Raw genomic sequence first — 11,385 nt, 5'->3', positions numbered from 1 at the left:
TACCACTATGTCATATCAGCTGCTTTGTAAAAGAGAGGAAGACTGAAACTTAAATGGCCATCATTTAGTGAATTCAGTTCTCACCATAGCTGTCAACCTCTTAGTACAAAACACCTGGACAAACCCAGTAATGAGGGAATACAGCCCTCAGACATATTCAGTGAATTCAGTTCTTGCCATAGCTGTCAACCTTAGCACAAAAAACCTGGACGAAGCCAATAATGGGGGAATACAGTCCCAAAAATAGGGACACATTTCAAATATTCATCTTATAAACTTAGAAAATTGCTAGAATAAAAGGTTGTGATACGGTTGTGTTACTATGTATTTTCTGAAGAACATGAAGTCTGAAATTCAAATGCCTGTCAATTTTACTGCTGACAGAACAAAAACAATTTTCAGCAGAGACCCAGGGAGAAATACTGCAGACACATCTTTGTAAAATGACAGGGCACCAGAGAAAATCCACACAAACACAGGGAGAAGATGCAGACTCCACACAGAAGGCACCCCAGCCAAGAATCAAACCAGAAAAACTATAGCTGTGAGGCAACAATACTACCACTGCACCATCAAATATGCAAAGAATTAAACATTCAGAAAACTGAAGTCTGAAATTCAAATGCCTGTCAATTTTATTTAACATTTGTTAATCAGGACAGTCTGACTTGGAACAAAAAAAAAAAATTCAGCAGAGGCCCAGGAAGAAATAATGCAGACATGTCTTTGTAACATGGGAGGACACAAAAGCAAACCCACACAAACACAGGGAGAAGATACAGACCCCACAAAGAAGGCACCCCAGCCAAGAATCAAACCTGAGGACCTGCAGCTGTGAGGCAACAATGCTACCACTGCACCATCAAATATCATGCATTACAATATTTACAAACCACAGATATTATGAGGAACAGATCAGATCAAATATGAGGCAAAAATCTGCAATTTTTTTTTTTTACAAATGGTGGTGGGTAGGGAATTCAGGTCTTTAACACCTGCATACAAGGTACAAGTTTCAAGCCTGAGGTATTCCCTACCACGCACACACACCTGTAGTAGCAAACCACAAAAACTAAATATACTGCCCTGGGTGCCAAACTGTCATTATGAGAGTCCAATCAAGACAAAATGAAGTGTAGAAGAATAAAAATATCTCAATGCATTGGCTGCATGACAGCTTAATATCTAGATGGAAACAAAAAAGTTTGTGAGGCATGAAAAAATAACTTACTTTTTTTTAAATACATTAATGGAATGCCAGTCAAAATCAAGTATAAGAAAAACAAGCAGCACTCAACTCAAACCACTTCTTGCACTGCATTTCTAATTATAAAATATAAATTATAATTAGAACTGCAGTGCAAGAAGTGGGTTTATTCAGCAACTATATTGTGTAGTCATTTTATTTGTTTTCATCTTAATAGCAGACATTTCTTTATGACATACAGCTTTGACAGTATTTCTATAAAGGAAGCTGTAGTCTCTTTTTTCAAATTCTTTGTAGTCATTTTCCTGGCTGTTAGTAAGTTACATAGAAGTCTGATTTGGAACATTAAACAACGCAAACGGTTTACTTTATACAAATTTATAAAACCACACTGCTTGAAGGAAATATTTGTAGGCACTGCACAAGTATGTCCTCAGTAATTAATGTTAAGGTTTCAGTTACAGAGCACTGTACTCTTGCACTCTGGTGTGAAATATGATGCATGAACATAAAACACAGCGTTTGTATCCATTATCATTCCCCTCACAAAAATAAAGCAGCTCTGTAAGTCAATGAGTCAGCCATACACCCATCAGGGAGCCAAAGAGTATACATACTTTAGTTCTTCACTCTGTTCTTCTAACTTCTTTTCTGTCTTCCTTCTTCTTTCTTCAGTTCTTCTTGACTTCTGTTCTGTTCTTCTTTCTTATCTTCACTGTCTTCAGCACAGGGTGCACAGCAAGTCAGCAACAGCACAGCTGACAAAATAGTATACCGGCGCCCAAATAAAAAAAATAAATAAAATGCAATCGCAAATTAAAAGAAAATTATTAATAAAATAAATCCCGTGTGACTGTGACAGTCACGATCGATCCACAAGGCAAGCCCACAATTGAGTATCTGATTGATTCTTGCTCTTTTCCCAACGCATAAAGCCCGGGAAGAGAGCGACAACCAATCAGCATCATTTAACCCAGCAAGCACGTCATGACGTGCCTGCGGACGTCGCAGTCCAAGCCCCTTCCAATTCTATGCGGTTTGGAACCGCATAGACTTCTGGGCATCACAATGATGCCTTAATTACTCCCCCGGGCTGCAATAAAAACAAAAAAAAAATCTATTTAAAACCGCCGCAACCTAAGGCGGTTAAAGTCTTTATCGCGTACTTCCGAGTCGCGGACTCGGAGAGACCAACAATTTTCATTTAAAACAAAAAAATACATCTCTGCTGCAAAAAAGGTACTATATTTACGTTTTCTTTTTCAAAGCTGAGGGGGCTGCAGTCCGGCAGTCCGATGCCATGAGCCGCCCCTGGTGTAGTGGTCATTTATATAACTCTTCTCTGGTTGTACTCAATATGCTTTATTTTATAAGATATATTCTTCATGCAGGTGTTCCATACTCTACAGAAGAGAGCAAGCAGTTGCTCTGTTTTGCAGTATCACTGCTTCCTGGTTTTAATTGTTGTTTTATTCTACGAATTTTAACCAGTGGTGGTTATGGTTCATTTTACAAGGGGACATCAAATGGTAGCTAATTCAGGATCAACTTTAGGTGAAAGGTAACCTTGTATAAGAGCCTGTGATAAGAGACTTTGGGACCCAGGTGGACAGTAGTCTCTCCTTTGATAGTCACATTGCCACAGTAGTCAGAAAGTCCTTCTACGTGGCACACCTCATCATAAAAGGGTTCTCATCCAGGAAAAAAAGAGGTCATTGTTCCCCTCTACTCGATACTCATTAGACCCATTATAGAGTACAACGCTCCTTTTGGAATGTACCTCACAAGACATCTGCAGCAGCTGGAAAGGCCACAGAAGTACCTCACAAAGAGAATTACTGTCCTCAAACAAATGCCCTACACTGACCGCCTCAATAAACTCCAGCTTTACTCCGTAGCATATTGCCTACTCCGAGGGTATCTCTGCCTAACATATAAAGCTATGTCAAACCCAGAGCTGTTGGAAATGCTACACCTAAAGAAATCCCAATCCCTCCAAGCTACATACCCTAGGGACCTAAATCTTGTCACCACAATAAACAGGACATGCTGGAGGGATAGATTCATGTCTCAGAGACTTCCCATACTCTGGAACAGGCTACCCATCTATGTCAAGCAAAGTTCTTCATTAGCACTCTTCAAGAAAAATCTTGATGAGTGTATGGGAAATAGGAAATGCACCCCGGGGATAATTTCTGTGTCTCTGCTTGACAGTGGCACAGGAAAATAACTTTCTTGGGTGGCATAAGCCAGAAAACCTTGTTGGCTAGGCTTATGTAGGCCCTTGGGCCGATAGCCTAGCACCTACCTATGAACCTATGATCCTACGAACCTATAAAAGTTCAGTTTTACCCACATTCCCCTCACCATGTTAAGATTGTCAGTACCCACCACCCCCCCATAGTTCTTCATTCCTCATGAATTTTTTTCCCTACCCAGAGTTTGTGAAATTGCAAACATCCTGTCAATATAACATCCAGGTGCCTTCCCTTCATTAATAGGAGGCAATTTACGAATGTGGGTTTGGTATAATGTATAAAGTCTTCACCTCACAATCCCAAGGTAATGGGCTTGATTTTGACCTCTTGTAATTGGTAGGCTTCAAATAGCCTTTTATGGTAGTTAAACTGGTATTCACCTACAAACTTATGGATTGCAGATGGGCATAATGGTTAGGGTTTGATTCTCACCAAGGGAAATTGGCTAGGCTTAAAATGGTCCATAAGATCAGTTAGCATAGTACTTAGCTATGAACATATTTAATACTGATTAGGCAAAAGTTTAAAAGAGAATGAGTACATGAGTGTTGTCTGGCTTCTTCATTCTTTAAACAGACATCTGTGAGTGAAGGATTGGGCAGTTATTGTATTCTCCCTATATTTAACAATGTTTGCTGTGAATGCAGTCTTACCCCTTCAAAACGTTAATCTTTTCCCACTGCATCCTTGCCAACATAGTGATAGTAACATTAGATCAAACCTTCTAATGCAATGCAACTTTCCAGTATTCACTATGAGTGGATAATTCATTTGTTCCTGTAATAACTTTCTTATCTAACACATTGTTAAACATGGTTTCTTTCAAAGGTAGTCATCAAAATTTGGGGACTCATACCTCTACCATAACAGTCACATTTTACTGGGCAATTTCTTTGTCATAACCCTTTGTAAGGTTACATTATAATATTCTTGTTCATGTTTGATTCCCCTACAATGTCTTTCTTTCATTTCAGCTAAATATTGGAAGAAAATACTGTTACTACATTTAATATAACTTAATATTCTACAATACAACAGGAAATACTGCAGTTCTGCAAAAACAAGTTTCTACTTTGATAATAAAATTAAGTGTTTTGTACTAGTTGAAGGCATTGCTTACCTTGAAAAACATCATATTTCATTAAACAGGACTTACTTCTCACATACACAAAGGTGCCAACCATAATAAAAGAGTCATTCTAAACCAAACATTTAACCAAGTTGGCATACTTGAGATGTCAATTAAAATATATGCTTGCATCTAGTAGGTCTCACGTGGAACATTTAGGAAAATAACAAAATTAGAGGTTTCCCCAGTGGTGCAGCATTACCGGAGAATTGACAATTCGCAGATTAAGTTCCTCTCTTAAGATGCTGTTTTGGCACCTTTCACATTAGCGACTCAAGAGGTAGTACATATGCCATTGGTGTTGACCAAGCAGATGGACGTTAATTCTAGTCTTATGCCAAGGGCTTAGATTTATTTATCCAGAAATGACAATGTAGTGACTCATAAGGTGGAAGGGGTGATCCCTTGAAATGAGGCATGAAACTAAGGTGCATCTGCCTGAGTTGATGACAAAAGATTAAAAACATCACATTATATTTATAGCAAAGAGTAAGGGTTTCTTTGGTTTATTGCAAAAAAGAGCACAACATGCAAAACAATACGGTTTGAACTCAGGCCATATGCCTTGGAGAATGTGTTTTACAAACAAACATATTATGGCATATCTATTCGTAATTATGTTGCTTATTATGCTAAAAGAACACCTAACAATACAAATTTGCTAACAAATGAAAAATGTATGCACGCACACTGGAGTCAGACAACAAACTTTCTCTAAATGCACAATAACACAGCTAATGTCTATAGAGAAGGCAAATTTACTTGAAACTTTGTGAATTAATAGTCACCCAGTCTCCAACAAATCCCTGAATAGCAGAAGTAACATAAACAAGAAGAATAGTTTGACTCAACACAACTATGTAATTTTTCAGGATAAAGGTTAAAAGAAACAAAAACCCTCTACCCTGGTAACGTCTGGTGCTCCACCCACCAACCAAAATCTTTAAGAAAGAAAAATAGTTTAAAAAACACTATATCAAGCTGAACTCCTTTCTTTAAAGAATCTCCCAGTATTTCCAATGCAGGAAGAAGAAAATAAAATTTTATTGCTGAAAAATAATGCATATTCAAGCCAACATCTCAGATATTAATTTCTATTAATGAAACCTTTTCCGTTTTACTCTAAGTTCAAATCTTTCCTAAATTCTTATACCCATAAATGAATCTGTCTAACAAAATTCCTTAATAATCCTGCAGGAGCTGACTCGAAAAGCTATGATGCACAAAATTATATAAGGTGATCAACAAGATGGAAAAGTAATACAGAACAGGCAAAACTATATCCAGTTATGCAATATTAAATTCCCATAGCAAGTATGTGCTATTCATTAATTCTACCGGCAATAATCTCAGCTAATAAGTCTGTAGCAATAAAGAATACCATCCACACCAGGAAATGAACATGTCGTACCTTATTTAAAGGCCAGTTTTTCCATCAGAGATAAAAGGCAAATCCATTACTTTCTGCTTATAGCTGCTCAGTGTCTTCATAGGTTCATAGGTGTGTACTAAGCTAATGGCCCTGGAGCCCTTACAAGCCTAGCCCATAGGATTACCCTGGCATCGTGCCACTCGACCTTAGTTCCTAGTGTCTCTGTTGAGTAGAGCCACTGGAGTGATCCCCGGGGTGAATTTTCAATTTCCCATCCACTCATCAAGATTTCTCTTAAAGAGGGCCAGTGAGGTGCTCTACTTGACATGTATGAAAAGTCTATTCCATAGCATGGGCAGTCTCTGGGTTATGAATTTGTCCCTCCAGCATGCTCTGTTGATTGTGGTAATGAGGTTGAGGTCTCTGGACCATGTGGTGTGGAGAGTTGGAATTTCTTTAGATGTAGCATTTCTAACAGAGCTGGGTCAGACATGGCTTAATAAGTCAAGCAGAGATCGCCTCTAAGTAAGCAATATGAGACAGAGAATAGTTGGAGTTTTTTGAGTCTGTCCATATAGGACAAGTGTTTAAAGCCTAGGATCGTCTTTGTCAGCTACTTTTACGGCCTCTCCAGTTGTTGTAGGGGTCTAGTGAGGTACATGTCAAATGGGGCATTGCACTCGATGATTGGCCTAATGAGGGACGAGTAGAGGGAAACAATGACCTCATTCTTCCTGGATGCAAAACCCTTAGTAATGAGATGTGCCACATAGAAGGACTTTCTGATCACAGTGGCAATGTGGTGGTCAAAAGAAAGGTTGCTGTCAACCTATGTTCCCAGATCTCTTATAACGCCTTCTGTGTTCAGTGGACTACCATCAATGTGGTAATTTAAGGGAACCAGATTTTTCCCAAGGGGGATGACGACACATTTTTTGGCATTGAGCTTAAGGCCATGGTTCTGACACCAGTTGTTGGTCTCATTGAGGCCTTTCTGTAGGATGTCAGCATCACTTGCGGAGTTAATAATAGCTCCCAACTTGCAATTGTCTGTGAACTTTGTCAACCAGATTCCCTTCGTGTTGGCCTGAACATCAGAGAAGTAAATACTAAACAGGACAAGATCCTCCTTATCTTATTCATTTATCAAAACATTGTCAGCAAAGTATTCCCTGTAATCATTTATAGGTTCATCTGTTCATAGAAGGTTACTAGGCTAACAGCCCAGGAACCCTTACCGACCTTACTATATTTATCCTGAGTTGCCCTAATTATCAGTTGTTTGGTGAGAGAAGTTTGCAGAATTAAGAGTCAATGGTAATTAATACTGACTGCCTCTGTTCATGGGGGACATGGGGCTCCACCCCAGGAGTAAATTTATGGTTACCTGTTCATTAAGATAGGTTGTGTTTGAAGAGAGCCATGGAGGGAGTCTGCTTCATGTGAATGGGAAGCTTGTTCCAGAGAATGGGTAGTCTCTGGGTGATGTATATATCTCTCCAGCATGATTTGCTCATGTCAGAGCCTAGGTTAAGATCCCTGGAAAGAGTGACCCTGTGTAGTTTGATTTACAGATGTGTAGCATTTCCATCAGGGCTGGATTAGAGACTGCCCTGTAAGCCAGGCACAGGTCACCCTCTTAGCAGCTTGAAGGAGACAGAATGCAATGACAGGGGTTTCGGTCTTTCCATGTATGATTTGTTTTTTGTACCTTGTATTTTCTTGGTGAGAAACCTTTGTGTTCTGTCTAGCTGTTGCAGGTGTGTGGTGAGATAGATGCAAAAGGGAGCATTGTACTCAATTACTGGTCTGATGAGAGTCAGAGATAATGGAATTATGACATCCTTATATATAGATTTGATGCCTTATCTTATGAGATGCGCCACATAGAAGGATTACCTTACCACTGTGGATATGTGGTGGTCAATGTTCAGACTGCTATCAACTTGAGTACCCAGATCATGTAATACCGGGTCTACACTTGGGGGTTGTGGTGCTGTCTATAATGTAATTAGCAAGGATGTTACATATCCCAAATGGGGATAATAATGCTTTTTTTTTTTTTTTTTTTTGCATATAGCTTCAATCTGTGGCTTCAGCACCAATCGGGTTCCTATCAGCAGACCGAAGGCGTATGTTTTTGAATGCATTTTGGTTGAACTGACAAAACTGAAACCACAAAATATCAAAGTGGCATGTAAGCAAATTCTTTCCTGGGAAAGAATTTGCTTGGCCACTTCATTGCTTTGCCATTTTCGGCATTGTAGTGCGGTCTCGGAATTGGTATATTTAAGTAGGGGGGGTGAAGCCCCCCACTTAACCTCATGTTTTAATGTGCTTACTTTGTTTTTTTTTTTTTTTTTTTTTGTTGGAACAGTGATTTTTTTCCAAGGGAAAAAAATCGCTGTTCTGACAGTTCGGTTTTGTAAGCTTTCGCTTACATGGGGTCAATTAATTATTGTTCACTTACCTAAGCATTCGGTGATCCAATATAGACCCGCACCAATCATATGTCTGCATTAATTCTTTTTGCAGTATATTAGCATTATTGGGGGACTCAGTGATTGCTCCCAATTTGCAATCATCCCTGAACTAGGTCAGCCACAGGCCATCTGTGTTTGTCTGGACTTCTGAGAAATAGATTCAGAACAGTAAAGGGCCCAGCACAGAACCCTGTGGTATGCCACTGGTGACTGGTCTTCTGCTAGAGGTTAAGTCACCCACTTTGACAGTATGTGTCCTGTTGTTGAGCCAGTGGACTACATATCTGGTTACATAGGGGTTAATTCCCCAATTAGAAGAGTTTCTCTCTAATACCTGAGTGGGCAATTTTGTCAATTGCCTTTGCTAGGTCAAGGTAGGTGGTATGCACTGTCTTTCTCTCATCGAGAGCCTTGGTGACTCTCTCTAAGAAGTCATCCAGGTTTAACATAGAATCATAGGATCATAGGAAGTTACTAGGCTATTGGCACTGAGGCCCTTACAAGCCTAGCCATGAATTTAGCCCATATTCCAACAAGTCAGCACCCTATGCCACTGTCCAGCAGCGACATAGGTGGAATCCCAGGGGTGTATTTTCTGTTCCCCATCCAGCTATCAAGGTTGTGCTTAAAAAGGTTTAATGAGGTACTCTGTTTTACATGGAGATGGAGTCTATTCCACAAAAGGGGGAGTCTCTGAGGCACAAATCTGTCCTGCCAACAAGTCCTACTCATGTCACAGACCAGGTTGAGGTCTCGCGTGTGGGTTGTTTGAGTGGAGCTTGACTTGCAGATATGCAGCAGTCCCATCAGGGTGCAGTCTGAGATTGCTTTGTATGCCAGACAGAGGTCACCTCTGAGGAGTCTGTAGGAGACTGAGTAGAGGGACAGGGCTTATACTGTGTAGGGTAGATGTTTTAGGCCCTGGATTCTCCGGGTGAGGAATCTCTGTGGTCTCTCAAGCTGCTGCATGTGCTTTGTGAGGTGCATGCAGAAAGGAGCATTGCACTCAGTAATGGGTCTTATAAGGGAAGAATACAGGGATGTTATGATCTCATTGTCCCTGGATGAGATATCCTTACTAATGAGGTGGGCCATGTAGAAAGCTTTCCATACAATGGAGGCAATGTGGTGGTCAAAAGACAGTTTGCAATCAACATGGGTTCCCATGTCCTTCACTGTTGATTGCGTGCTTAATGCCTTATCATCAATGTGATAATTTGTGTGGATGTCATTCTCCCCAAACGGGATGATGATGCATTTTTTGGCATTCTACCCTTAACGAATCCAAAGTAGGTTGGGTCTAGAATTTGGAGATTACCTGTGTGTTTGTTGATAAGCTCTATAATGATTATTCCCATGACCTTACAGATGTTGCTACTCAAGTTTATGGTTCTGTAATTCCCAGGGTCAGTTGTTGGTCCCCCTTTGTGCATAGGGATTACTGCTGCTCTCCTTCATTCTACCTGACCATAGCCAGTCCACAGACTGTATTTAAACAAGGATCCAAGTGGGTATGCTAGGTTATGTTTTAAATAGTTTAAAAGGCATCCTGGGATATGTTCTGGTCCCATTGATGCCATGTTTTTGGCCTAAGAGACTGGAGATATGACCTATACTCTTGAGATAATAGGCTAAAGAACATTGCCAGGTATACTTTGGGGGATGAATGACAGGGACAGGAGGGTGAACTTTCCTCCAAATCTGTCAACTAGCAGGTTGGCTATTACCTCCAGTTGAGTATGAGTGATGCCATCCACAACCAGTTCAGCACATAGCTGGGTATTCCACTTTAGATTTTGGATGTAGTTAAAGGATGCCATATGATTATCTTTAACTAGGGAGGCTAGTTTTGCTTTATAATTAGCTTTGGAGGACTTCACAAGATCTCTGTTTTATTTTTTTTTAGGCTAGAGTGGGATTTCTTCCTCTGCTGAGCCACTTCCCTTTTGTTTTTGGACATTAGTTTCTTTCTTTTTTTGTATAGTATGTTTATACTAGAGGTCCACCAGGGTGGTTTATTTTTCTGGCAAGACCTGGTTTTAATCTGGTCAGGTACAGTTGATTCTATACAACTGCTTAAGTGGTTATACTGGGTATTGGTGTACACCTCTGCATAGGAGTCTGTGGTATCTGCATTCGAGGGGGCTTTGAAAAGTCTTATACCATCGCTTAGTAGGTAGTAATTTGTCTTGGAAGAATTTCTTAAGTGTTTTTTGAGTTTTTTGGCATATCTGACCTTATAATTACATTGAAAAAGAAAGATTTATGTGCTGATCTTACCAGGGAGGGCATCATAAGGGGAGGGTGCAATACTCTCCCAATGTTAGTGAGTACTGTGTTGAGGACATTTGAGTCACTCATCAGTGTGCTGACCAGTTGTTCTAGAGCATTTGCACTGACAAAGTCCAAGAACCTCTGGGTCAGCATGTTTGTGGTCATGTATGTTTCTCATTCGATGGTAGGATAATTAAAATCCCCCATGAATAAGGTGTTGGGCTGTATGACAAGTGACTCTAGTAAGTCCAGGTATGTCATATGCTTTCCCTGTTTCGTGGTGAAGGACCTATAGCTAGCTGTGATGTGGTAGGGGATTCTGCCTAGACATCCTGCAATTCCTATGCCTTATCAGAATGTTTCATACCAAATATCACAAAGAAAAAAAAAATCTCAGTTCAGGAACTAGGAGCTATACTCATAGTCTGGGATTTTGTAGCTACATAGTGGTTATCCACAAAGAGCATTGCTCCATACGTATGCAAACAAGCTTAGTGCAGGTTATTTATGCTGAATAAGGAAAAACAAAGTAGTTCTGAAAAGCACACCCACTTATGCCAAAAGCTAAAAGTATCTAAAGTAAAGCACTAAGCACATACAAAGTAATATGTGAAAACCATAGGCTTCATATGACTTTGTATTCATATCCGTATTGTGGAGGG

Source organism: Protopterus annectens, chromosome 5.part0 (genome assembly GCF_019279795.1).
Source record: "Protopterus annectens isolate FY-2018-M chromosome 5.part0, PAN1.0, whole genome shotgun sequence".
NCBI lineage: Eukaryota > Metazoa > Chordata > Ceratodontiformes > Protopteridae > Protopterus > Protopterus annectens.
The sequence above is the reverse complement of the archived record's forward strand: the minus strand, read 5'-3'. Positions refer to the sequence as shown.